At 46.8% G+C, this 26,248-nt stretch overlaps 15 non-coding genes across 15 annotated transcripts; all 15 read right to left on the bottom strand.

Moving 5' to 3' along the window:
* Nucleotides 1-6,197: 6,197 nt before the first annotated feature.
* On the bottom strand, nt 6,198-6,357 carry LOC134959338 (U1 spliceosomal RNA). Its single transcript, XR_010187392.1, has one exon. It is a non-coding gene; the product is annotated as a U1 spliceosomal RNA (small nuclear RNA).
* A 1,239-nt stretch (nt 6,358-7,596) lies between these two features.
* On the bottom strand, nt 7,597-7,760 carry LOC134956895 (U1 spliceosomal RNA). Its single transcript, XR_010186273.1, has one exon. It is a non-coding gene; the product is annotated as a U1 spliceosomal RNA (small nuclear RNA).
* A 1,227-nt stretch (nt 7,761-8,987) lies between these two features.
* Nucleotides 8,988-9,151, bottom strand: LOC134958665 (U1 spliceosomal RNA). The gene has a single exon (XR_010187088.1). It is a non-coding gene; the product is annotated as a U1 spliceosomal RNA (small nuclear RNA).
* Nucleotides 9,152-10,391: 1,240 nt separating this feature from the next.
* On the bottom strand, nt 10,392-10,555 carry LOC134958434 (U1 spliceosomal RNA). The gene has a single exon (XR_010187005.1). It is a non-coding gene; the product is annotated as a U1 spliceosomal RNA (small nuclear RNA).
* Nucleotides 10,556-11,782: 1,227 nt separating this feature from the next.
* LOC134958832 (U1 spliceosomal RNA) lies at nt 11,783-11,946 on the bottom strand. The gene has a single exon (XR_010187123.1). It is a non-coding gene; the product is annotated as a U1 spliceosomal RNA (small nuclear RNA).
* Nucleotides 11,947-13,177: 1,231 nt separating this feature from the next.
* On the bottom strand, nt 13,178-13,341 carry LOC134958671 (U1 spliceosomal RNA). Its single transcript, XR_010187090.1, has one exon. It is a non-coding gene; the product is annotated as a U1 spliceosomal RNA (small nuclear RNA).
* Nucleotides 13,342-14,581: 1,240 nt separating this feature from the next.
* LOC134958440 (U1 spliceosomal RNA) lies at nt 14,582-14,745 on the bottom strand. Its single transcript, XR_010187006.1, has one exon. It is a non-coding gene; the product is annotated as a U1 spliceosomal RNA (small nuclear RNA).
* A 1,227-nt stretch (nt 14,746-15,972) lies between these two features.
* On the bottom strand, nt 15,973-16,136 carry LOC134958837 (U1 spliceosomal RNA). The gene has a single exon (XR_010187124.1). It is a non-coding gene; the product is annotated as a U1 spliceosomal RNA (small nuclear RNA).
* Nucleotides 16,137-17,376: 1,240 nt separating this feature from the next.
* Nucleotides 17,377-17,540, bottom strand: LOC134955337 (U1 spliceosomal RNA). Its single transcript, XR_010185916.1, has one exon. It is a non-coding gene; the product is annotated as a U1 spliceosomal RNA (small nuclear RNA).
* Nucleotides 17,541-18,776: 1,236 nt separating this feature from the next.
* Nucleotides 18,777-18,940, bottom strand: LOC134956904 (U1 spliceosomal RNA). The gene has a single exon (XR_010186285.1). It is a non-coding gene; the product is annotated as a U1 spliceosomal RNA (small nuclear RNA).
* A 1,239-nt stretch (nt 18,941-20,179) lies between these two features.
* Nucleotides 20,180-20,343, bottom strand: LOC134958818 (U1 spliceosomal RNA). Its single transcript, XR_010187120.1, has one exon. It is a non-coding gene; the product is annotated as a U1 spliceosomal RNA (small nuclear RNA).
* A 1,236-nt stretch (nt 20,344-21,579) lies between these two features.
* Nucleotides 21,580-21,743, bottom strand: LOC134955038 (U1 spliceosomal RNA). The gene has a single exon (XR_010185890.1). It is a non-coding gene; the product is annotated as a U1 spliceosomal RNA (small nuclear RNA).
* Nucleotides 21,744-22,979: 1,236 nt separating this feature from the next.
* Nucleotides 22,980-23,143, bottom strand: LOC134958148 (U1 spliceosomal RNA). Its single transcript, XR_010186890.1, has one exon. It is a non-coding gene; the product is annotated as a U1 spliceosomal RNA (small nuclear RNA).
* Nucleotides 23,144-24,383: 1,240 nt separating this feature from the next.
* LOC134956910 (U1 spliceosomal RNA) lies at nt 24,384-24,547 on the bottom strand. The gene has a single exon (XR_010186291.1). It is a non-coding gene; the product is annotated as a U1 spliceosomal RNA (small nuclear RNA).
* Nucleotides 24,548-25,783: 1,236 nt separating this feature from the next.
* LOC134958322 (U1 spliceosomal RNA) lies at nt 25,784-25,947 on the bottom strand. Its single transcript, XR_010186959.1, has one exon. It is a non-coding gene; the product is annotated as a U1 spliceosomal RNA (small nuclear RNA).
* Between the last annotated feature and the right edge of the window lie 301 nt (nt 25,948-26,248).

Here is a 26,248-nt window from a genome sequence, read left to right on the forward strand (position 1 = left end):
AACGCCTCCTCGATTTGATCACCTAAATATTTGTATGTCTGTCTTATAAGTACTCATATTGTAATTTTTCTATTAAGGACACTCAGTGAACGGGTGGTAAGTGCACGGACGCTGAGTGTCAGAGGACATTGTTGTTTACAGTGATTTTAAGTACATTTGAAAGTTGATTTGTAACAAATAACATTGTCCACGATTGCAGAGATATTAATTGTACGGGTGGTAAGTGTACGTACATTTGGTATCACAAGTTGTACTGTTGTTGTTTTCTGTTCCCGGTAGTTTGTGTAGGGAATATGCACTCCCACATGTTACCAATGATCTATGATCAGATCAGCTGAATGCATACATAGACTATTGTTCCCCTTCCCTGTTATTTGTGAATTCTTTTAGAAATATATTGCGTGGGTGGTAAGTGTACACGCACTATATGACACTGTGTTTGGAACAATCTATGTTTTTTTTATGATAAAGATTGTTATTAATTCAGTTTAGACACGTTAGTTACTTATTGGTAATATGGGATCAGATCAGAGTAAAGAGACTGAATACCCCCCTCCCCTCCCGGGAGAGACCTGCAAGGAATATGTTGCTCGTGTCTCCCCTACAAATTACTACCTTGTTAACCCCTGGCTAGACAATTTAGTGGGATGAACTGAGTGAACATCTGGACGCAGTGTTTAAAACCCGCTCGTCCCTCCCAGTAGCAGTAGCTTGCAAACAGAAACCTAGTGAGAATGTTACTGAATTCTGGAAGAGATTTAAAAAAAAAAAGAAAAAAATGCTGGTCAGAGGAAGCAGGTCTCACCCTAGTAAATACTGACAGCTTACTTATTTCCACATTTATAAACAACCAGCTGCCTTCTGTGACCTTGACAGTAAAACAAAGTGTTTCCAGTTGGACCTCAGACAACATTGAGGAATTTGCTAAACACTTATATGAGAAGGAAGCAGCAGGCTGTTTTGACATTAAAAAAAACTACTCCTAATGTACCAACCCACAGTTACCAAAACCCCCGGAGGCAGCCTAGGAACTCCCACCCCCAGCGGGACATCCCACAGAATAGGGGTCCCCCTGCACCTCCAAACAGACGACATACATCCTGCTTTAACTGTGGCAAGGATGGACACTGGGCTAGGGACTGCCCCTACCCCCTTAACAAACCTAGGCAGCCATCAACTGAATCTACCCCCCTTAGCAACGTTCCCAGGGACCCCCCAAGGTTCCAGATTGACTGGTAGGGACAGCCCCGCTGACGGGGCCCGGAGGAGGGTGTCCCGACTTTCATGCAGCTCACAGAACACTGGAAGGAACCCCCAATGATCAATCTAGGTGTCAATGGAACAAGTGTCCCATTCCTGATTGACAGCGGGGCCACCACCAGTGTTCTGTGCAGGGACCAGTACCATGGGCCCCTGAGAAAGTCCGCTCCTTCAATGAGAATCAATGGGATACCCACAAAAGCTTACTCCACTGTACCTATCCCTATTGACACACCACGGGGACATTACATAGGGACTCACTCATTCACTGTCATACCTGACTGTCCAGTTAACTTGCTGGGAGGAGACCTCCTTACTGAACTACAGATAACCATCACCCCTACTGGGAGGGGTATGGACATAACCTCACCACACTTCCCCGTGCTCACTGAGACCACTGAACTAGATACAATAGACCCCCTTGTGTGGGCAGAAGGTCCCTTCGACACAGGACTGATATCTTGTACCCCCTACAAGGCCACACTGAAACCTGATGTACACCCCGTTTACCAGAAACAATATCCATTGTCTAAAGAAAAAATGGATGGTCTAAAGCCCATGGTAGAGCAATTCCTACAGCAAGGCATACTCAGACCTGTAGTCTCTCCCTACTGTACACCTGTCAACCCTGTTGCTAAATCAGATGGGACTATAAGGTTTGTACAAGATCTTAGGGCAATTAATCAGCTAATTGTTCCTATTGCACCCATTGTACCTGATGTAAACTCACTCATCTCAGCCATCCCTGTACACGCTGCATTTTTCTCAGTAATTGATTTAAAAAATGCCTTTTTCAGCATACCAGTGGACCCTCAGACACAATTACTTTTTGCCTTTTCTTTTGAGGGCAAGCAGTTAACATGGTGCAGATTACCACAGGGTATATTGATTCACCTGTTGTGTATAGCATTGTACTCCAAGCCACATTGGCTCCCTGGCACCCCCCCTATGGTTCTGTCCTGCTACAGTATGCAGATGATCTGCTTCTCTGTAGTCAAACGGAGGAGGCCTGCCGACAGGATGGTATATCACTGTTAAACTGGCTCTGTGAATGTGGACACAAGGTGTCTAAAACAAAAATGCAATGGTGTAAAAAGCATGTCGATTATTTGGGTTTTGTACTCACAGAGGGAGAAAGGAAAATCAGTCCACAACGCATTCAGTCTGTATTGGGCCTGGTCACCCCAACTACTCAGAAGGAAATGCTATCCTTTCTGGGCATGATTAATTATTGCAGACAGTGGATATCTGATTGTTCCTACTATGACAATATCTTGAGACAAGCCACTCTCAATGACAAACCTAAACAGATTCAATGGTCACAAGAAATGTTAACTGCATATGAAAGTCTAAAATGTATGTTGGTAAAAAGTCCGGCACTGGGCCTCCCAAACTATGTACTGCCGTTTCATTTATATGCAAGGGACAACTGTAAAACCATGGCGGGGGTACTGACTCAATTTCATGGAGGCAAGCTGCGCCCCGTGGCATTCTTTTCCAAAGTAATGCCTGTGTCGGTCCAAGGTATGCCTGCCTGTCTTCGGGCACTAGCGGCCTGTGCAATGGTAGCTGAAATGGCAACTACACTCACCCTAGGACACACCACTGTACTTCACACAACCCATGATGTTTTGGCCATTCTTAAAGGATTACATACACAACACATGTCTGCCCAACGCCTTAGTGGCTATGAAGTACAATTGCTGGGAAATCCCTCCCTCACCATCAAGTATGCTAATACAACTTCAGGCCCTGCCCCTATCTTAAATGCTCTCCTTGGTCTCAAAGGTCCCCAAGATGACTTGCCCGACGACCATGACTGCTGTCTGACCATAGAGACTGAGACATCTCCCAGACTGGACATGTCCCCCATACCTGTTCCTGGCTCTGACCATGTTTCTGTTGACGGCTCTTGTGCTAGACCAAATGACTCCACATACCAAGCCATGGCCGTCATAACCCCACCCATGATAGATGATCAGTATCTATTTACTGAACTCCAAGTTTCTGCCTCCCCCAAAGATTTAGCTGATTGGTTGTTTCCAATAATGCAGAAGAATCCTAAAACAGGATTAATCTGCAAAGAGGGGAAACCATGTATACCTCAAGCAAGCCCTCCCTATCATACTAGCAGAAATCAGAATGACTCCCCAGAAAACCCTAGGTTATTCACCTTTTGAAATACTCATGGGAAGACCCTTCCCCACACCCTGGGCTAAGAAACCATTAGTAGTACAGGAAGGAGACTTAGAGCTCATAAGGGAAGAATACGTCAGGTCCCTCATAACAAAACTAGATGAGATTGAACATAAGGTTGCTTGTAAAAATCCTTTTAACCCACAGGAACCAACACACCCTTTCCAGGTCGGAGACAGGGTCGTGGTGAAGGTGCTTCCCAGGAATAAGAGTCCAGGAGACTTCACCTATGGTCCAGAAACAGAAGTTGTTGCAGTAACCAGAACAGCTGTCCTTACTGAGGAGGGGCCCACCTGGATCCATGCATCCCGAGTAAAGAAGATACCCAGCCCAAACCGCGAAGCAAGTCCAGGAGAGGTACTAACGGGGGCAGACAGCCCTGACCTCCAACCAAGATGACCTCACACATGGAGAAAATGATTGTGAACCACGGACCCCGCTGGGCATGTGTTATCCTAACCCTCATCACAGTCCTAACACTTCCCTGTAGAACTGAGGTTAACATCTCACAAAAGGAAGGGGTGACCACCTTATGGTATAACTCCTCCAACACACACGTAGCCACCTATGTCTTAGATTACTTTATGTTCTCCAAGCTTGCTGAAGCAAAACACTCTATACACAAAAAAAAAAGAAAGAAAAAAAAAAGAAAATCAGGAATATCTGAGACAGTTTATATTTGTGTTACTGATTCATGGTGGGGATACAACTGTGATTCCTGGGGATCAGTGGGGTGGAACACAGGAATTGACTGGGGGTACAGACCATCAGATGCCTTAAATAGATGGAGCCAACCTGGTGGAATACCTCTACTCTCTAGAATGTCTATCTTTAAGATGGACGAGGGCCCAAGTGCATATAGGTTCAGATTAAACATAGAACGCCCCAGCAGAGCAGATAATGGTACCTATGTAGTTGGAACATGGTGGGGAACAGGGTACTATAGCGAAAGGCAAAGCTTTCATTTATGGGACATGTTTAACAATCCAGCGTATCAGTCTAAGGCTATCCCCCAAGGTAAACCCCTAAGGCCTCATATAGCTACCTTCAAGGATATGATAGCCATTAACAATCCCACCTTTGAAGACATCCTAGCTATTGAAACTGGTTTCTCTGACATCAATTTCTGGTTAGAATGGATGAAATATAGCGCCAATAAACATAATAAAAGTAACTGCTATGTTTGTGGCAGATCTAGGCCTCACCTAGGCACAGTGCCCCTTAATATACCCCTAGAGCAGGAAAGTTGTTTTTTCAGCCTTTACAACAGCACCAAAACCAATGACAGTCAATGTGAAATGTGGAAAAAGGAATATCCTATCCTATCAAAAAACCCCAATCCAGGTAATACCATAACCATATATCCAGGGAATTACACCTGTTATGTCTCTAACACTTCCAGCGCCAGGGACTTGAAAACCTTCCCCCCAGGTTACTGTACATCTAAAAGGACTACTGTCCTGGTGAATCAAACCAAATCCTTAGGTGACATCTACTATATCTGTGGGGATATGAAATTAAGAACAAAATTAGATACTACTTGGCAAGGAGAATGTGCCCTGGCTAAGGTGATCATGCCCCTCCATATCATCCCAGGAGAGGAGCAGCCTCCCTCTCCCGTTGTAACCCCCAGGAGAAGAAAGAGGGAAAGCCCAGGGGGCAGTTTTGATCCACATGTATATATAGATACTATTGGGGTACCTAGGGGTGTACCAAATGAGTCTAAAGCCAGGGACCAAGTGGCAGCTGGGTTTGAATCGTTAATACCCATAATTACTGTGAATAAAAATGTTGCTTGGATTAATTACATTTATTATAATCAGCAGAGATTTATAAATGACACAAAGGATGCTCTTAAAGGCATAGCTGAGCAACTGGAAGCCACTTCCCAAATGACATTCCAAAACCGCATGGCCCTTGATATGCTACTAGCAGAGAAAGGGGGCACCTGTGTCTATATTGGGAAGGTAGAAGGATGTTGTAAACAAACTGGAAAACTTATCCATTGAACTTAAAAGAAATTCTGGTATTGACAACCCCTGGAGCCAATACTTTGGCTGGTTTGAAAATTGGAAACAAGCCCTCGTTCAGTTAGGATTCTTCATACTAATTGCCTTTATTCTCATCTGTGTTGTTGTATACTGCGTAATACCCTGTTGCAGAAAGCTCACTTCCAAAGGTATCGACAACGCACTTATGTACGAAGACATCACCACTTTACGTGATGATTCCCCAAAGGCCTACGCCCAATACTTAGCCACTTATCGATTAAAGAAATCCCATTGTAAGAATCACATAATATAAATTTGTGATTCTAAGAGGGGATTGAAGGGTTAAAGGGTCTATGTTCTTCTCTTGCTGTATTGCTACAAAGACAAGAATGTCTCGATGTTTTCTATTGTGGTTATGACCTTGCAAAGTTATCCCACACTGATACTATGCCTTAGCTTCGACACGTACTTCTGTCCGTGTACGGAAGCCCCTATATGGACATAGAGCTCATGATGTCCTCATGCTGTATGATATCCTGCATGTAATGTCGTATGCTACTTCTATTTATCCAATCATATGCTTGCACATATTGTATACACCCATGTTTCTTATCTATATAGTACGCTGTAATTTTTACAATAAACAGAGTGATTCTTAACTACAGCTGCGTGCTTACTCTTTGTGTTAAGAATTACTCTCACGGGTACCTAAGGGGTCATCAAATCGAGGTGGTTCAGAGATATAATCCTTACAAGCGCGAACGCAATCCCCCACTATCACAAATTATGCAGTCGAGTTTCCCGCATTTGGGGAAATCGCAGGGGTCAGCACACCCGGAGTGCAATGGATGAGCCTCGCCCTGGGAGAACCACCTTCATGATCATGGTATCTCCCCTGCCAGGTAAGTATGAGTTGGACTACGGCTCAGGAGGGCCCCTGCTTGGGCACACCCCCGTCAAGTGAAGGAGGTTGACCGGAGCCATGACAAGTGAACTCTCGGCAGGGGACGGGAAAAGAAAACTGCAGGGAGGCTGCATCTCTTCACGTTGACATGGGAAGGCGGAAGGGTGACTGTTCCTGAAGCACCCCCAAACTATGCGCACAACTAGTGCAAATCCTTCCCAGGGCACACTGCAGCAGATGAATTTGCATACCGTCATGTCATAAAAGCAGTCGGGCACAGTTACAGTAGCTGCAACCCTCATCTCCATATGAAAAGCAACAGGCAGTGCACCGTCCTATGTCTCAATGGGTTCTTAAATTGGAAAATAAAATATAAAAGGCAGCTTGAGATTTAACCCCCTCGCTGCTGAGGGTTTTCTCATCCTCGCACCGAGACCATTTTCCGACGTTAGCGCTCGTCCGAACGTCGTCGTCACGGATTTCTTTTTATTTATTTTTTCTTTCTTTCTTATCCCCCCTGCGGCACTCACACAAATTATACCTTGGTTTTTGTTTGTTTGTTTGTTTTTTCTTTCAAAAGACTTTGTAGTCTCAAAAAAGCCATTAGTCTTTTTACTGATTTGAACACGTCAAAAGTTGTTTCACCCAAATGGCCCAAAAAGCGTATTTCTCAAGCAAGTGAACCAAAAGCAAATGTGATTTTTTTCTTTTGTCCCCCGTCTTATAAGCACCATAGACAAATACTTTGTGTTTTGCCACCAATCCACCTGCCCAAAATCTGCACGCAAACCAAAAATGCTCTCTTTCTTCTAGTTTTCGCCGCCTCAATTTAAACGCTTACTATGTGTAGGAAGACTACGGCAGCCCAGCGAGGCCTACCATTTTACAAAGTAGACAAGCTACTGCATGAAATGAGGGAGCAAAGTTTTTTTTGTCTCTCCCCCTCATATCTGACACAATCTGGGGGCCTACTTTACAAAGCAAGTGAAACCGTGTGGGTCCTGCAGCGTCCTGTATTGGTTGTATATGCGAAGCACAGTACAAGGCCGGAAAAAGCAAGGAAGCATGCAGCCAGCGCACAGGAGAAGAGATGAGAAGAGAGCGCTGAGTGAAAGATAGAAGCGCACCTTAACGGGCACAGGGGTCCAGTGGAGGGAGGGTTGACATAAAGAAAAGGATGGAAACAGCAAAGGAAGAGACAGCACCAGCAGCACACAAAAAGATCTGACTTTTACCAGAGATGATCAGGGGAAAGCGCGAACGCAGTCCCCCACTACCACAAATTATGCAGTCGAGTTTCCCGCATTTGGGGAAATCGCAGGGGTCAGCACACCCGGAGTGCAATGGATGAGCCTCGCCCTGGGAGAACCACCTTCGTGATCATGGTATCTCCCCTGCCAGGTAAGTATGAGTTGGACTAGGGCTCAGGAGGGCCCCTGCTTGGGCACACCCCCGTCAAGTGAAGGAGGTTGACCGGAGCCATGACAAGTGAACTCTCGGCAGGGGACGGGAAAAGAAAACTGCAGGGAGGCTGCATCTCTTCACGTTGACATGGGAAGGCGGAAGGGTGACTGTTCCTGAAGCACCCCCAAACTATGTGCACAACTAGTGCAAATCCTTCCCAGGGCACACTGCAGCAGATGAATTTGCATACCGTCATGTCATAAAAGCAGTCGGGCACAGTTACAGTAGCTGCAACCCTCATCTCCATATGAAAAGCAACAGGCAGTGCACCGTCCTATGTCTCAATGGGTTCTTAAATTGGAAAATAAAATATAAAAGGCAGCTTGAGATTTAACCCCCTCGCTGCTGAGGGTTTTCTCATCCTCGCACCGAGACCATTTTCCGACGTTAGCGCTCGTCCGAACGTCGTCGTCACGGATTTCTTTTTATTTATTTTTTCTTTCTTTCTTATCCCCCCTGCGGCACTCACACAAATTATACCTTGGTTTTTGTTTGTTTTTTTTTTCTTTCAAAAGACTTTGTAGTCTCAAAAAAGCCATTAGTCTTTTTACTGATTTGAACACGTCAAAAGTTGTTTCACCCAAATGGCCCAAAAAGCGTATTTCTCAAGCAAGTGAACCAAAAGCAAATGTGATATTTTTTCTTTTGTCCCCCGTCTTATAAGCACCATAGACAAATACTTTGTGTTTTGCCACCAATCCACCTGCCCAAAATCTGCACGCAAACCAAAAATGCTCTCTTTCTTCTAGTTTTCGCCGCCTCAATTTAAACGCTTACTATGTGTAGGAAGACTACGGCAGCCCAGCGAGGCCTACCATTTTACAAAGTAGACAAGCTACTGCATGAAATGAGGGAGCAAAGTTTTTTTTGTCTCTCCCCCTCATATCTGACACAATCTGGGGGCCTACTTTACAAAGCAAGTGAAACCGTGTGGGTCCTGCAGCGCCCTGTATTGGTTGTATATGCGAAGCACAGTACAAGGCCGGAAAAAGCAAGGAAGCATGCAGCCAGCGCACAGGAGAAGAGATGAGAAGAGAGCGCTGAGTGAAAGATAGAAGCGCACCTTAACGGGCACAGGGGTCCAGTGGAGGGAGGGTTGAAATGAAGAAAAGGATGGAAACAGCAAAGGAAGAGACAGCACCAAAAAAGATCTGACTTTTACCAGAGATGATCAGGGGAAAGCACGAACGCAGTCCCCCACTACCACAAATTATGTAGTCGAGTTTCCCACATTTGGGGAAATCGCAGGGGTCAGCACACCCGGAGTGCAATGGATGAGCCTCGCCCTGGGAGAACCACCTTCGTGATCATGGTATCTCCCCTGCCAGGTAAGTATGAGTTGGACTAGGGCTCAGGAGGGCCCCTGCTTGGGCACACCCCCGTCAAGTGAAGGAGGTTGACCGGAGCCATGACAAGTGAACTCTCGGCAGGGGACGGGAAAAGAAAACTGCAGGGAGGCTGCATCTCTTCACGTTGACATGGGAAGGCGGAAGGGTGACTGTTCCTGAAGCACCCCCAAACTATGCGCACAACTAGTGCAAATCCTTCCCAGGGCACACTGCAGCAGATGAATTTGCATACCGTCATGTCATAAAAGCAGTCGGGCACAGTTACAGTAGCTGCAACCCTCATCTCCATATGAAAAGCAACAGGCAGTGCACCGTCCTATGTCTCAATGGGTTCTTAAATTGGAAAATAAAATATAAAAGGCAGCTTGAGATTTAACCCCCTCGCTGCTGAGGGTTTTCTCATCCTCGCACCGAGCGAGACCATTTTCCGACGTTAGCGCTCGTCCGAACGTCGTCGTCACGGATTTCTTTTTATTTATTTTTTCTTTCTTTCTTATCCCCCCTGCGGCACTCACACAAATTATACCTTGGTTTTTGTTTGTTTGTTTTTTCTTTCAAAAGACTTTGTAGTCTCAAAAAAGCCATTAGTCTTTTTACTGATTTGAACACGTCAAAAGTTGTTTCACCCAAATGGCCCAAAAAGCGTATTTCTCAAGCAAGTGAACCAAAAGCAAATGTGATTTTTTTTCTTTTGTCCCCCGTCTTATAAGCACCATAGACAAATACTTTGTGTTTTGCCACCAATCCACCTGCCCAAAATCTGCACGCAAACCAAAAATGCTCTCTTTCTTCTAGTTTTCGCCGCCTCAATTTAAACGCTTACTATGTGTAGGAAGACTACGGCAGCCCAGCGAGGCCTACCATTTTACAAAGTAGACAAGCTACTGCATGAAATGAGGGAGCAAAGTTTTTTTTGTCTCTCCCCCTCATATCTGACACAATCTGGGGGCCTACTTTACAAAGCAAGTGAAACCGTGTGGGTCCTGCAGCGCCCTGTATTGGTTGTATATGCGAAGCACAGTACAAGGCCGGAAAAAGCAAGGAAGCATGCAGCCAGCGCACAGGAGAAGAGATGAGAAGAGAGCGCTGAGTGAAAGATAGAAGCGCACCTTAACGGGCACAGGGGTCCAGTGGAGGGAGGGTTGAAATGAAGAAAAGGATGGAAACAGCAAAGGAAGAGACAGCACCAGCAGCACACAAAAAGATCTGACTTTTACCAGAGATGATGAGGGGAAAGCGCGAACGCAGTCCCCCACTACCACAAATTATGCAGTCGAGTTTCCCGCATTTGGGGAAATCGCAGGGGTCAGCACACCCGGAGTGCAATGGATGAGCCTCGCCCTGGGAGAACCACCTTCGTGATCATGGTATCTCTCCTGCCAGGTAAGTATAGGTTGGACTAGGGCTCAGGAGGGCCCCTGCTTGGGCACACCCCCGTCAAGTGAAGGAGGTTGACCGGAGCCATGACAAGTGAACTCTCGGCAGGGGACGGGAAAAGAAAACTGCAGGGAGGCTGCATCTCTTCACGTTGACATGGGAAGGCGGAAGGGTGACTGTTCCTGAAGCACCCCCAAACTATGCGCACAACTAGTGCAAATCCTTCCCAGGGCACACTGCAGCAGATGAATTTGCATACCGTCATGTCATAAAAGCAGTCGGGCACAGTTACAGTAGCTGCAACCCTCATCTCCATATGAAAAGCAACAGGCAGTGCACCGTCCTATGTCTCAATGGGTTCTTAAATTGGAAAATAAAATATAAAAGGCAGCTTGAGATTTAACCCCCTCGCTGCTGAGGGTTTTCTCATCCTCGCACCGAGACCATTTTCCGACGTTAGCGCTCGTCCGAACGTCGTCGTCACGGATTTCTTTTTATTTATTTTTTCTTTCTTTCTTATCCCCCCTGCGGCACTCACACAAATTATACCTTGGTTTTTGTTTGTTTGTTTTTTCTTTCAAAAGACTTTGTAGTCTCAAAAAAGCCATTAGTCTTTTTACTGATTTGAACACGTCAAAAGTTGTTTCACCCAAATGGCCCAAAAAGCGTATTTCTCAAGCAAGTGAACCAAAAGCAAATGTGATATTTTTTCTTTTGTCCCCCGTCTTATAAGCACCATAGACAAATACTTTGTGTTTTGCCACCAATCCACCTGCCCAAAATCTGCACGCAAACCAAAAATGCTCTCTTTCTTCTAGTTTTCGCCGCCTCAATTTAAACGCTTACTATGTGTAGGAAGACTACGGCAGCCCAGCGAGGCCTACCATTTTACAAAGTAGACAAGCTACTGCATGAAATGAGGGAGCAAAGTTTTTTTTGTCTCTCCCCCTCATATCTGACACAATCTGGGGGCCTACTTTACAAAGCAAGTGAAACCGTGTGGGTCCTGCAGCGCCCTGTATTGGTTGTATATGCGAAGCACAGTACAAGGCCGGAAAAAGCAAGGAAGCATGCAGCCAGCGCACAGGAGAAGAGATGAGAAGAGAGCGCTGAGTGAAAGATAGAAGCGCACCTTAACGGGCACAGGGGTCCAGTGGAGGGAGGGTTGAAATGAAGAAAAGGATGGAAACAGCAAAGGAAGAGACAGCACCAAAAAAGATCTGACTTTTACCAGAGATGATCAGGGGAAAGCACGAACGCAGTCCCCCACTACCACAAATTATGTAGTCGAGTTTCCCGCATTTGGGGAAATCGCAGGGGTCAGCACACCCGGAGTGCAATGGATGAGCCTCGCCCTGGGAGAACCACCTTCGTGATCATGGTATCTCCCCTGCCAGGTAAGTATGAGTTGGACTAGGGCTCAGGAGGGCCCCTGCTTGGGCACACCCCCGTCAAGTGAAGGAGGTTGACCGGAGCCATGACAAGTGAACTCTCGGCAGGGGACGGGAAAAGAAAACTGCAGGGAGGCTGCATCTCTTCACGTTGACATGGGAAGGCGGAAGGGTGACTGTTCCTGAAGCACCCCCAAACTATGCGCACAACTAGTGCAAATCCTTCCCAGGGCACACTGCAGCAGATGAATTTGCATACCGTCATGTCATAAAAGCAGTCGGGCACAGTTACAGTAGCTGCAACCCTCATCTCCATATGAAAAGCAACAGGCAGTGCACCGTCCTATGTCTCAATGGGTTCTTAAATTGGAAAATAAAATATAAAAGGCAGCTTGAGATTTAACCCCCTCGCTGCTGAGGGTTTTCTCATCCTCGCACCGAGCGAGACCATTTTCCGACGTTAGCGCTCGTCCGAACGTCGTCGTCACGGATTTCTTTTTATTTATTTTTTCTTTCTTTCTTATCCCCCCTGCGGCACTCACACAAATTATACCTTGGTTTTTGTTTGTTTGTTTTTTCTTTCAAAAGACTTTGTAGTCTCAAAAAAGCCATTAGTCTTTTTACTGATTTGAACACGTCAAAAGTTGTTTCACCCAAATGGCCCAAAAAGCGTATTTCTCAAGCAAGTGAACCAAAAGCAAATGTGATTTTTTTTCTTTTGTCCCCGGTCTTATAAGCACCATAGACAAATACTTTGTGTTTTGCCACCAATCCACCTGCCCAAAATCTGCACGCAAACCAAAAATGCTCTCTTTCTTCTAGTTTTCGCCGCCTCAATTTAAACGCTTACTATGTGTAGGAAGACTACGGCAGCCCAGCGAGGCCTACCATTTTACAAAGTAGACAAGCTACTGCAAGAAATGAGGGAGCAAAGTTTTTTTTGTCTCTCCCCCTCATATCTGACACAATCTGGGGGCCTACTTTACAAAGCAAGTGAAACCGTGTGGGTCCTGCAGCGCCCTGTATTGGTTGTATATGCGAAGCACAGTACAAGGCCGGAAAAAGCAAGGAAGCATGCAGCCAGCGCACAGGAGAAGAGATGAGAAGAGAGCGCTGAGTGAAAGATAGAAGCGCACCTTAACGGGCACAGGGGTCCAGTGGAGGGAGGGTTGAAATGAAGAAAAGGATGGAAACAGCAAAGGAAGAGACAGCACCAAAAAAGATCTGACTTTTACCAGAGATGATCAGGGGAAAGCACGAACGCAGTCCCCCACTACCACAAATTATGTAGTCGAGTTTCCCACATTTGGGGAAATCGCAGGGGTCAGCACACCCGGAGTGCAATGGATGAGCCTCGCCCTGGGAGAACCACCTTCGTGATCATGGTATCTCCCCTGCCAGGTAAGTATGAGTTGGACTAGGGCTCAGGAGGGCCCCTGCTTGGGCACACCCCCGTCAAGTGAAGGAGGTTGACCGGAGCCATGACAAGTGAACTCTCGGCAGGGGACGGGAAAAGAAAACTGCAGGGAGGCTGCATCTCTTCACGTTGACATGGGAAGGCGGAAGGGTGACTGTTCCTGAAGCACCCCCAAACTATGCGCACAACTAGTGCAAATCCTTCCCAGGGCACACTGCAGCAGATGAATTTGCATACCGTCATGTCATAAAAGCAGTCGGGCACAGTTACAGTAGCTGCAACCCTCATCTCCATATGAAAAGCAACAGGCAGTGCACCGTCCTATGTCTCAATGGGTTCTTAAATTGGAAAATAAAATATAAAAGGCAGCTTGAGATTTAACCCCCTCGCTGCTGAGGGTTTTCTCATCCTCGCACCGAGCGAGACCATTTTCCGACGTTAGCGCTCGTCCGAACGTCGTCGTCACGGATTTCTTTTTATTTATTTTTTCTTTCTTTCTTATCCCCCCTGCGGCACTCACACAAATTATACCTTGGTTTTTGTTTGTTTGTTTTTTCTTTCAAAAGACTTTGTAGTCTCAAAAAAGCCATTAGTCTTTTTACTGATTTGAACACGTCAAAAGTTGTTTCACCCAAATGGCCCAAAAAGCGTATTTCTCAAGCAAGTGAACCAAAAGCAAATGTGATTTTTTTTCTTTTGTCCCCCGTCTTATAAGCACCATAGACAAATACTTTGTGTTTTGCCACCAATCCACCTGCCCAAAATCTGCACGCAAACCAAAAATGCTCTCTTTCTTCTAGTTTTCGCCGCCTCAATTTAAACGCTTACTATGTGTAGGAAGACTACGGCAGCCCAGCGAGGCCTACCATTTTACAAAGTAGACAAGCTACTGCATGAAATGAGGGAGCAAAGTTTTTTTTGTCTCTCCCCCTCATATCTGACACAATCTGGGGGCCTACTTTACAAAGCAAGTGAAACCGTGTGGGTCCTGCAGCGCCCTGTATTGGTTGTATATGCGAAGCACAGTACAAGGCCGGAAAAAGCAAGGAAGCATGCAGCCAGCGCACAGGAGAAGAGATGAGAAGAGAGCGCTGAGTGAAAGATAGAAGCGCACCTTAACGGGCACAGGGGTCCAGTGGAGGGAGGGTTGAAATGAAGAAAAGGATGGAAACAGCAAAGGAAGAGACAGCACCAGCAGCACACAAAAAGATCTGACTTTTACCAGAGATGATGAGGGGAAAGCGCGAACGCAGTCCCCCACTACCACAAATTATGCAGTCGAGTTTCCCGCATTTGGGGAAATCGCAGGGGTCAGCACACCCGGAGTGCAATGGATGAGCCTCGCCCTGGGAGAACCACCTTCGTGATCATGGTATCTCTCCTGCCAGGTAAGTATAGGTTGGACTAGGGCTCAGGAGGGCCCCTGCTTGGGCACACCCCCGTCAAGTGAAGGAGGTTGACCGGAGCCATGACAAGTGAACTCTCGGCAGGGGACGGGAAAAGAAAACTGCAGGGAGGCTGCATCTCTTCACGTTGACATGGGAAGGCGGAAGGGTGACTGTTCCTGAAGCACCCCCAAACTATGCGCACAACTAGTGCAAATCCTTCCCAGGGCACACTGCAGCAGATGAATTTGCATACCGTCATGTCATAAAAGCAGTCGGGCACAGTTACAGTAGCTGCAACCCTCATCTCCATATGAAAAGCAACAGGCAGTGCACCGTCCTATGTCTCAATGGGTTCTTAAATTGGAAAATAAAATATAAAAGGCAGCTTGAGATTTAACCCCCTCGCTGCTGAGGGTTTTCTCATCCTCGCACCGAGACCATTTTCCGACGTTAGCGCTCGTCCGAACGTCGTCGTCACGGATTTCTTTTTATTTATTTTTTCTTTCTTTCTTATCCCCCCTGCGGCACTCACACAAATTATACCTTGGTTTTTGTTTGTTTGTTTTTTCTTTCAAAAGACTTTGTAGTCTCAAAAAAGCCATTAGTCTTTTTACTGATTTGAACACGTCAAAAGTTGTTTCACCCAAATGGCCCAAAAAGCGTATTTCTCAAGCAAGTGAACCAAAAGCAAATGTGATATTTTTTCTTTTGTCCCCCGTCTTATAAGCACCATAGACAAATACTTTGTGTTTTGCCACCAATCCACCTGCCCAAAATCTGCACGCAAACCAAAAATGCTCTCTTTCTTCTAGTTTTCGCCGCCTCAATTTAAACGCTTACTATGTGTAGGAAGACTACGGCAGCCCAGCGAGGCCTACCATTTTACAAAGTAGACAAGCTACTGCATGAAATGAGGGAGCAAAGTTTTTTTTGTCTCTCCCCCTCATATCTGACACAATCTGGGGGCCTACTTTACAAAGCAAGTGAAACCGTGTGGGTCCTGCAGCGCCCTGTATTGGTTGTATATGCGAAGCACAGTACAAGGCCGGAAAAAGCAAGGAAGCATGCAGCCAGCGCACAGGAGAAGAGATGAGAAGAGAGCGCTGAGTGAAAGATAGAAGCGCACCTTAACGGGCACAGGGGTCCAGTGGAGGGAGGGTTGAAATGAAGAAAAGGATGGAAACAGCAAAGGAAGAGACAGCACCAAAAAAGATCTGACTTTTACCAGAGATGATCAGGGGAAAGCACGAACGCAGTCCCCCACTACCACAAATTATGTAGTCGAGTTTCCCGCATTTGGGGAAATCGCAGGGGTCAGCACACCCGGAGTGCAATGGATGAGCCTCGCCCTGGGAGAACCACCTTCGTGATCATGGTATCTCCCCTGCCAGGTAAGTATGAGTTGGACTAGGGCTCAGGAGGGCCCCTGCTTGGGCACACCCCCGTCAAGTGAAGGAGGTTGACCGGAGCCATGACAAGTGAACTCTCGGCAGGGGACGGGAAAAGAAAACTGCAGGGAGGCTGCATCTCTTCACGTTGACATGGGAAGGCGGAAGGGTGACTGTTCCTGAAGCACCCCCAAACTATGCGCACAACTAGTGCAAATCCTTCCCAGGGCACACTGCAGCAGATGAATTTGCATACCGTCATGTCATAAAAGCAGTCGGGCACAGTTACAGTAGCTGCAACCCTCATCTCCATATGAAAAGCAACAGGCAGTGCACCGTCCTATGTCTCAATGGGTTCTTAAATTGGAAAATAAAATATAAAAGGCAGCTTGAGATTTAACCCCCTCGCTGCTGAGGGTTTTCTCATCCTCGCACCGAGCGAGACCATTTTCCGACGTTAGCGCTCGTCCGAACGTCGTCGTCACGGATTTCTTTTTATTTATTTTTTCTTTCTTTCTTATCCCCCCTGCGGCACTCACACAAATTATACCTTGGTTTTTGTTTGTTTGTTTTTTCTTTCAAAAGACTTTGTAGTCTCAAAAAAGCCATTAGTCTTTTTACTGATTTGAACACGTCAAAAGTTGTTTCACCCAAATGGCCCAAAAAGCGTATTTCTCAAGCAAGTGAACCAAAAGCAAATGTGATTTTTTTTCTTTTGTCCCCGGTCTTATAAGCACCATAGACAAATACTTTGTGTTTTGCCACCAATCCACCTGCCCAAAATCTGCACGCAAACCAAAAATGCTCTCTTTCTTCTAGTTTTCGCCGCCTCAATTTAAACGCTTACTATGTGTAGGAAGACTACGGCAGCCCAGCGAGGCCTACCATTTTACAAAGTAGACAAGCTACTGCATGAAATGAGGGAGCAAAGTTTTTTTTGTCTCTCCCCCTCATATCTGACACAATCTGGGGGCCTACTTTACAAAGCAAGTGAAACCGTGTGGGTCCTGCAGCGCCCTGTATTGGTTGTATATGCGAAGCACAGTACAAGGCCGGAAAAAGCAAGGAAGCATGCAGCCAGCGCACAGGAGAAGAGATGAGAAGAGAGCGCTGAGTGAAAGATAGAAGCGCACCTTAACGGGCACAGGGGTCCAGTGGAGGGAGGGTTGAAATGAAGAAAAGGATGGAAACAGCAAAGGAAGAGACAGCACCAGCAGCACACAAAAAGATCTGACTTTTACCAGAGATGATGAGGGGAAAGCGCGAACGCAGTCCCCCACTACCACAAATTATGCAGTCGAGTTTCCCGCATTTGGGGAAATCGCAGGGGTCAGCACACCCGGAGTGCAATGGATGAGCCTCGCCCTGGGAGAACCACCTTCGTGATCATGGTATCTCCCCTGCCAGGTAAGTATAGGTTGGACTAGGGCTCAGGAGGGCCCCTGCTTGGGCACACCCCCGTCAAGTGAAGGAGGTTGACCGGAGCCATGACAAGTGAACTCTCGGCAGGGGACGGGAAAAGAAAACTGCAGGGAGGCTGCATCTCTTCACGTTGACATGGGAAGGCGGAAGGGTGACTGTTCCTGAAGCACCCCCAAACTATGCGCACAACTAGTGCAAATCCTTCCCAGGGCACACTGCAGCAGATGAATTTGCATACCGTCATGTCATAAAAGCAGTCGGGCACAGTTACAGTAGCTGCAACCCTCATCTCCATATGAAAAGCAACAGGCAGTGCACCGTCCTATGTCTCAATGGGTACTTAAATTGGAAAATAAAATATAAAAGGCAGCTTGAGATTTAACCTCCTCGCTGCTGAGGGTTTTCTCATCCTCGCACCGAGACCATTTTCCGACGTTAGCGCTCGTCCGAACGTCGTCGTCACGGATTTCTTTTTATTTATTTTTTCTTTCTTTCTTATCCCCCCTGCGGCACTCACACAAATTATACCTTGGTTTTTGTTTGTTTGTTTTTTCTTTCAAAAGACTTTGTAGTCTCAAAAAAGCCATTAGTCTTTTTACTGATTTGAACACGTCAAAAGTTGTTTCACCCAAATGGCCCAAAAAGCGTATTTCTCAAGCAAGTGAACCAAAAGCAAATGTGATATTTTTTCTTTTGTCCCCCGTCTTATAAGCACCATAGACAAATACTTTGTGTTTTGCCACCAATCCACCTGCCCAAAATCTGCACGCAAACCAAAAATGCTCTCTTTCTTCTAGTTTTCGCCGCCTCAATTTAAACGCTTACTATGTGTAGGAAGACTACGGCAGCCCAGCGAGGCCTACCATTTTACAAAGTAGACAAGCTACTGCATGAAATGAGGGAGCAAAGTTTTTTTTCTCTCTCCCCCTCATATCTGACACAATCTGGGGGCCTACTTTACAAAGCAAGTGAAACTGTGTGGGTCCTGCAGCGCCCTGTATTGGTTGTATATGCGAAGCACAGTACAAGGCCGGAAAAAGCAAGGAAGCATGCAGCCAGCGCACAGGAGAAGAGATGAGAAGAGAGCGCTGAGTGAAAGATAGAAGCGCACCTTAACGGGCACAGGGGTCCAGTGGAGGGAGGGTTGAAATGAAGAAAAGGATGGAAACAGCAAAGGAAGAGACATCACCAGCAGCACACAAAAAGATCTGACTTTTACCAGAGATGATCAGGGGAAAGCGCGAACGCAGTCCCCCACTACCACAAATTATGCAGTCGAGTTTCCCGCATTTGGGGAAATCGCAGGGGTCAGCACACCCGGAGTGCAATGGATGAGCCTCGCCCTGGGAGAACCACCTTCGTGATCATGGTATCTCCCCTGCCAGGTAAGTATGAGTTGGACTAGGGCTCAGGAGGGCCCCTGCTTGGGCACACCCCCGTCAAGTGAAGGAGGTTGACCGGAGCCATGACAAGTGAACTCTCGGCAGGGGACGGGAAAAGAAAACTGCAGGGAGGCTGCATCTCTTCACGTTGACATGGGAAGGCGGAAGGGTGACTGTTCCTGAAGCACCCCCAAACTATGCGCACAACTAGTGCAAATCCTTCCCAGGGCACACTGCAGCAGATGAATTTGCATACCGTCATGTCATAAAAGCAGTCGGGCACAGTTACAGTAGCTGCAACCCTCATCTCCATATGAAAAGCAACAGGCAGTGCACCGTCCTATGTCTCAATGGGTTCTTAAATTGGAAAATAAAATATAAAAGGCAGCTTGAGATTTAACCCCCTCGCTGCTGAGGGTTTTCTCATCCTCGCACCGAGCGAGACCATTTTCCGACGTTAGCGCTCGTCCGAACGTCGTCGTCACGGATTTCTTTTTATTTATTTTTTCTTTCTTTCTTATCCCCCCTGCGGCACTCACACAAATTATACCTTGGTTTTTGTTTGTTTGTTTTTTCTTTCAAAAGACTTTGTAGTCTCAAAAAAGCCATTAGTCTTTTTACTGATTTGAACACGTCAAAAGTTGTTTCACCCAAATGGCCCAAAAAGCGTATTTCTCAAGCAAGTGAACCAAAAGCAAATGTGATTTTTTTTCTTTTGTCCCCCGTCTTATAAGCACCATAGACAAATACTTTGTGTTTTGCCACCAATCCACCTGCCCAAAATCTGCACGCAAACCAAAAATGCTCTCTTTCTTCTAGTTTTCGCCGCCTCAATTTAAACGCTTACTATGTGTAGGAAGACTACGGCAGCCCAGCGAGGCCTACCATTTTACAAAGTAGACAAGCTACTGCATGAAATGAGGGAGCAAAGTTTTTTTCTCTCTCCCCCTCATATCTGACACAATCTGGGGGCCTACTTTACAAAGCAAGTGAAACCGTGTGGGTCCTGCAGCGCCCTGTATTGGTTGTATATGCGAAGCACAGTACAAGGCCGGAAAAAGCAAGGAAGCATGCAGCCAGCGCACAGGAGAAGAGATGAGAAGAGAGCGCTGAGTGAAAGATAGAAGCGCACCTTAACGGGCACAGGGGTCCAGTGGAGGGAGGGTTGAAATGAAGAAAAGGATGGAAACAGCAAAGGAAGAGACAGCACCAGCAGCACACAAAAAGATCTGACTTTTACCAGAGATGATGAGGGGAAAGCGCGAACGCAGTCCCCCACTACCACAAATTATGCAGTCGAGTTTCCCGCATTTGGGGAAATCGCAAGGGTCAGCACACCCGGAGTGCAATGAATGAGCCTCGTCCTGGGAGAACCACCTTCATGATCATGGTATCTCCCCTGCCAGGTAAGTATGAGTTGGACTAGGGCTCAGGAGGGCCCCTGCTTGGGCACACCCCCGTCAAGTGAAGGAGGTTGACCGGAGCCATGACAAGTGAACTCTCGGCAGGGGACGGGAAAAGAAAACTGCAGGGAGGCTGCATCTCTTCACGTTGACATGGGAAGGCGGAAGGGTGACTGTTCCTGAAGCACCCCCAAACTATGCGCACAACTAGTGCAAATCCTTCCCAGGGCACACTGCAGCAGATGAATTTGCATACCGTCATGTCATAAAAGCAGTCGGGCACAGTTACAGTAGCTGCAACCCTCATCTCCATATGAAAAGCAACAGGCAGTGCACCGTCCTATGTCTCAATGGGTACTTAAATTGGAAAATAAAATATAAAAGGCAGCTTGAGATTTAACCCCCTCGCTGCTGAGGGTTTTCTCATCCTCGCACCGAGACCATTTTCCGACGTTAGCGCTCGTCCGAACGTCGTCGTCACGGATTTCTTTTTATTTATTTTTTCTTTCTTTCTTATCCCCCCTGCGGCACTCACACAAATTATACCTTGGTTTTTGTTTGTTTGTTTTTTCTTTCAAAAGACTTTGTAGTCTCAAAAAAGCCATTAGTCTTTTTACTGATTTGAACACGTCAAAAGTTGTTTCACCCAAATGGCCCAAAAAGCGTATTTCTCAAGCAAGTGAACCAAAAGCAAATGTGATTTTTTTTCTTTTGTCCCCCGTCTTATAAGCACCATAGACAAATACTTTGTGTTTTGCCACCAATCCACCTGCCCAAAATCTGCACGCAAACCAAAAATGCTCTCTTTCTTCTAGTTTTCGCCGCCTCAATTTAAACGCTTACTATGTGTAGGAAGACTACGGCAGCCCAGCGAGGCCTACCATTTTACAAAGTAGACAAGCTACTGCATGAAATGAGGGAGCAAAGTTTTTTTTCTCTCTCCCCCTCATATCTGACACAATCTGGGGGCCTACTTTACAAAGCAAGTGAAACCGTGTGGGTCCTGCAGCGCCCTGTATTGGTTGTATATGCGAAGCACAGTACAAGGCCGGAAAAAGCAAGGAAGCATGCAGCCAGCGCACAGGAGAAGAGATGAGAAGAGAGCGCTGAGTGAAAGATAGAAGCGCACCTTAACGGGCACAGGGGTCCAGTGGAGGGAGGGTTGAAATGAAGAAAAGGATGGAAACAGCAAAGGAAGAGACAGCACCACCAGCACACAAAAAGATCTGACTTTTACCAGAGATGATCAGGGGAAAGCGCGAACGCAGTCCCCCACTACCACAAATTATGCAGTCGAGTTTCCCACATTTGGGGAAATCGCAGGGGTCAGCACACCCGGAGTGCAATGGATGAGCCTCGCCCTGGGAGAACCACCTTCGTGATCATGGTATCTCCCCTGCCAGGTAAGTATGAGTTGGACTAGGGCTCAGGAGGGCCCCTGCTTGGGCACACCCCCGTCAAGTGAAGGAGGTTGACCGGAGCCATGACAAGTGAACTCTCGGCAGGGGACGGGAAAAGAAAACTGCAGGGAGGCTGCATCTCTTCACGTTGACATGGGAAGGCGGAAGGGTGACTGTTCCTGAAGCACCCCCAAACTATGCGCACAACTAGTGCAAATCCTTCCCAGGGCACACTGCAGCAGATGAATTTGCATACCGTCATGTCATAAAAGCAGTCGGGCACAGTTACAGTAGCTGCAACCCTCATCTCCATATGAAAAGCAACAGGCAGTGCACCGTCCTATGTCTCAATGGGTTCTTAAATTGGAAAATAAAATATAAAAGGCAGCTTGAGATTTAACCCCCTCGCTGCTGAGGGTTTTCTCATCCTCGCACCGAGACCATTTTCCGACGTTAGCGCTCGTCCGAACGTCGTCGTCACGGATTTCTTTTTATTTATTTTTTCTTTCTTTCTTATCCCCCCTGCGGCACTCACACAAATTATACCTTGGTTTTTGTTTGTTTGTTTTTTCTTTCAAAAGACTTTGTAGTCTCAAAAAAGCCATTAGTCTTTTTACTGATTTGAACACGTCAAAAGTTGTTTCACCCAAATGGCCCAAAAAGCGTATTTCTCAAGCAAGTGAACCAAAAGCAAATGTGATTTTTTTTCTTTTGTCCCCCGTCTTATAAGCACCATAGACAAATACTTTGTGTTTTGCCACCAATCCACCTGCCCAAAATCTGCACGCAAACCAAAAATGCTCTCTTTCTTCTAGTTTTCGCCGCCTCAATTTAAACGCTTACTATGTGTAGGAAGACTACGGCAGCCCAGCGAGGCCTACCATTTTACAAAGTAGACAAGCTACTGCATGAAATGAGGGAGCAAAGTTTTTTTTCTCTCTCCCCCTCATATCTGACACAATCTGGGGGCCTACTTTACAAAGCAAGTGAAACCGTGTGGGTCCTGCAGCGCCCTGTATTGGTTGTATATGCGAAGCACAGTACAAGGCCGGAAAAAGCAAGGAAGCATGCAGCCAGCGCACAGGAGAAGAGATGAGAAGAGAGCGCTGAGTGAAAGATAGAAGCGCACATTAACGGGCACAGGGGTCCAGTGGAGGAAGAGTTGAAATGAAGAAAAGGATGGAAACAGCAAAGGAAGAGACAGCACCAGCAGCACACAAAAAGATCTGACTTTTACCAGAGATGATCAGGGGAAAGCGCGAACGCAGTCCCCCACTACCACAAATTATGCAGTCGAGTTTCCCGCATTTGGGGAAATCGCAGGGGTCAGCACACCCGGAGTGCAACGGATGAGCCTCGCCCTGGGAGAACCACCTTCGTGATCATGGTATCTCCCCTGCCAGGTAAGTATGAGTTGGACTAGGGCTCAGGAGGGCCCCTGCTTGGGCACACCCCCGTCAAGTGAAGGAGGTTGACCGGAGCCATGACAAGTGAACTCTCGGCAGGGGACGGGAAAAGAAAACTGCAGGGAGGCTGCATCTCTTCACGTTGACATGGGAAGGCGGAAGGGTGACTGTTCCTGAAGCACCCCCAAACTATGCGCACAACTAGTGCAAATCCTTCCCAGGGCACACTGCAGCAGATGAATTTGCATACCGTCATGTCATAAAAGCAGTCGGGCACAGTTACAGTAGCTGCAACCCTCATCTCCATATGAAAAGCAACAGGCAGTGCACCGTCCTATGTCTCAATGGGTTCTTAAATTGGAAAATAAAATATAAAAGGCAGCTTGAGATTTAACCCCCTCGCTGCTGAGGGTTTTCTCATCCTCGCACCGAGCGAGACCATTTTCCGACGTTAGCGCTCGTCCGAACGTCGTCGTCACGGATTTCTTTTTATTTATTTTTTCTTTCTTTCTTATCCCCCCTGCGGCACTCACACAAATTATACCTTGGTTTTTGTTTGTTTGTTTTTTCTTTCAAAAGACTTTGTAGTCTCAAAAAAGCCATTAGTCTTTTTACTGATTTGAACACGTCAAAAGTTGTTTCACCCAAATGGCCCAAAAAGCGTATTTCTCAAGCAAGTGAACCAAAAGCAAATGTGATTTTTTTTCTTTTGTCCCCCGTCTTATAAGCACCATAGACAAATACTTTGTGTTTTGCCACCAATCCACCTGCCCAAAATCTGCACGCAAACCAAAAATGCTCTCTTTCTTCTAGTTTTCGCCGCCTCAATTTAAACGCTTACTATGTGTAGGAAGACTACGGCAGCCCAGCGAGGCCTACCATTTTACAAAGTAGACAAGCTACTGCATGAAATGAGGGAGCAAAGTTTTTTTTCTCTCTCCCCCTCATATCTGACACAATCTGGGGGCCTACTTTACAAAGCAAGTGAAACCGTGTGGGTCCTGCAGCGCCCTGTATTGGTTGTATATGCGAAGCACAGTACAAGGCCGGAAAAAGCAAGGAAGCATGCAGCCAGCGCACAGGAGAAGAGATGAGAAGAGAGCGCTGAGTGAAAGATAGAAGCGCACCTTAACGGGCACAGGGGTCCAGTGGAGGGAGGGTTGAAATGAAGAAAAGGATGGAAACAGCAAAGGAAGAGACAGCACCACCAGCACACAAAAAGATCTGACTTTTACCAGAGATGATCAGGGGAAAGCGCGAACGCAGTCCCCCACTACCACAAATTATGCAGTCGAGTTTCCCGCATTTGGGGAAATCGCAGGGGTCAGCACACCCGGAGTGCAATGGATGAGCCTCGCCCTGGGAGAACCACCTTCGTGATCATGGTATCTCCCCTGCCAGGTAAGTATGAGTTGGACTAGGGCTCAGGAGGGCCCCTGCTTGGGCACACCCCCGTCAAGTGAAGGAGGTTGACCGGAGCCATGACAAGTGAACTCTCGGCAGGGGACGGGAAAAGAAAACTGCAGGGAGGCTGCATCTCTTCACGTTGACATGGGAAGGCGGAAGGGTGACTGTTCCTGAAGCACCCCCAAACTATGCGCACAACTAGTGCAAATCCTTCCCAGGGCACACTGCAGCAGATGAATTTGCATACCGTCATGTCATAAAAGCAGTCGGGCACAGTTACAGTAGCTGCAACCCTCATCTCCATATGAAAAGCAACAGGCAGTGCACCGTCCTATGTCTCAATGGGTTCTTAAATTGGAAAATAAAATATAAAAGGCAGCTTGAGATTTAACCCCCTCGCTGCTGAGGGTTTTCTCATCCTCGCACCGAGACCATTTTCCGACGTTAGCGCTCGTCCGAACGTTGTCGTCACGGATTTATTTTTATTTATTTTTTCTTTCTTTCTTATCCCTCCTGCGGCACTCACACAAATTATACCTTGGTTTTTGTTTGTTTGTTTTTTCTTTCAAAAGACTTTGTAGTCTCAAAAAAGCCATTAGTCTTTTTACTGATTTGAACACGTCAAAAGTTGTTTCACCCAAATGGCCCAAAAAGCGTATTTCTCAAGCAAGTGAACCAAAAGCAAATGTGATTTTTTTTCTTTTGTCCCCCGTCTTATAAGCACCATAGACAAATACTTTGTGTTTTGCCACCAATCCACCTGCCCAAAATCTGCACGCAAACCAAAAATGCTCTCTTTCTTCTAGTTTTCGCCGCCTCAATTTAAACGCTTACTATGTGTAGGAAGACTACGGCAGCCCAGCGAGGCCTACCATTTTACAAAGTAGACAAGCTACTGCATGAAATGAGGGAGCAAAGTTTTTTTTGTCTCTCCCCCTCATATCTGACACAATCTGGGGGCCTACTTTACAAAGCAAGTGAAACCGTGTGGGTCCTGCAGCGCCCTGTATTGGTTGTATATGCGAAGCACAGTACAAGGCCGGAAAAAGCAAGGAAGCATGCAGCCAGCGCACAGGAGAAGAGATGAGAAGAGAGCGCTGAGTGAAAGATAGAAGCGCACCTTAACGGGCACAGGGGTCCAGTGGAGGGAGAGTTGAAATGAAGAAAAGGATGGAAACAGCAAAGGAAGAGACAGCACCAGCAGCACACAAAAAGATCTGACTTTTACCAGAGATGATCAGGGGAAAGCGCGAACGCAGTCCCCCACTACCACAAATTATGCAGTCGAGTTTCCCGCATTTGGGGAAATCGCAGGGGTCAGCACACCCGGAGTGCAATGAATGAGCCTCGCCCTGGGAGAACCACCTTCATGATCATGGTATCTCCCCTGCCAAGTAAGTATGAGTTGGACTAGGGCTCAGGAGGGCCCCTGCTTGGGCACACCCCCGTCAAGTGAAGGAGGTTGACCGGAGCCATGACAAGTGAACTCTCGGCAGGGGACGGGAAAAGAAAACTGCAGGGAGGCTGCATCTCTTCACGTTGACATGGGAAGGCGGAAGGGTGACTGTTCCTGAAGCACCCCCAAACTATGCGCACAACTAGTGCAAATCCTTCCCAGGGCACACTGCAGCAGATGAATTTGCATACCGTCATGTCATAAAAGCAGTCGGGCACAGTTACAGTAGCTGCAACCCTCATCTCCA

Source organism: Pseudophryne corroboree, chromosome 1 (genome assembly GCF_028390025.1).
Source record: "Pseudophryne corroboree isolate aPseCor3 chromosome 1, aPseCor3.hap2, whole genome shotgun sequence".
NCBI classification, from domain to species: Eukaryota; Metazoa; Chordata; class Amphibia; order Anura; family Myobatrachidae; genus Pseudophryne; species Pseudophryne corroboree.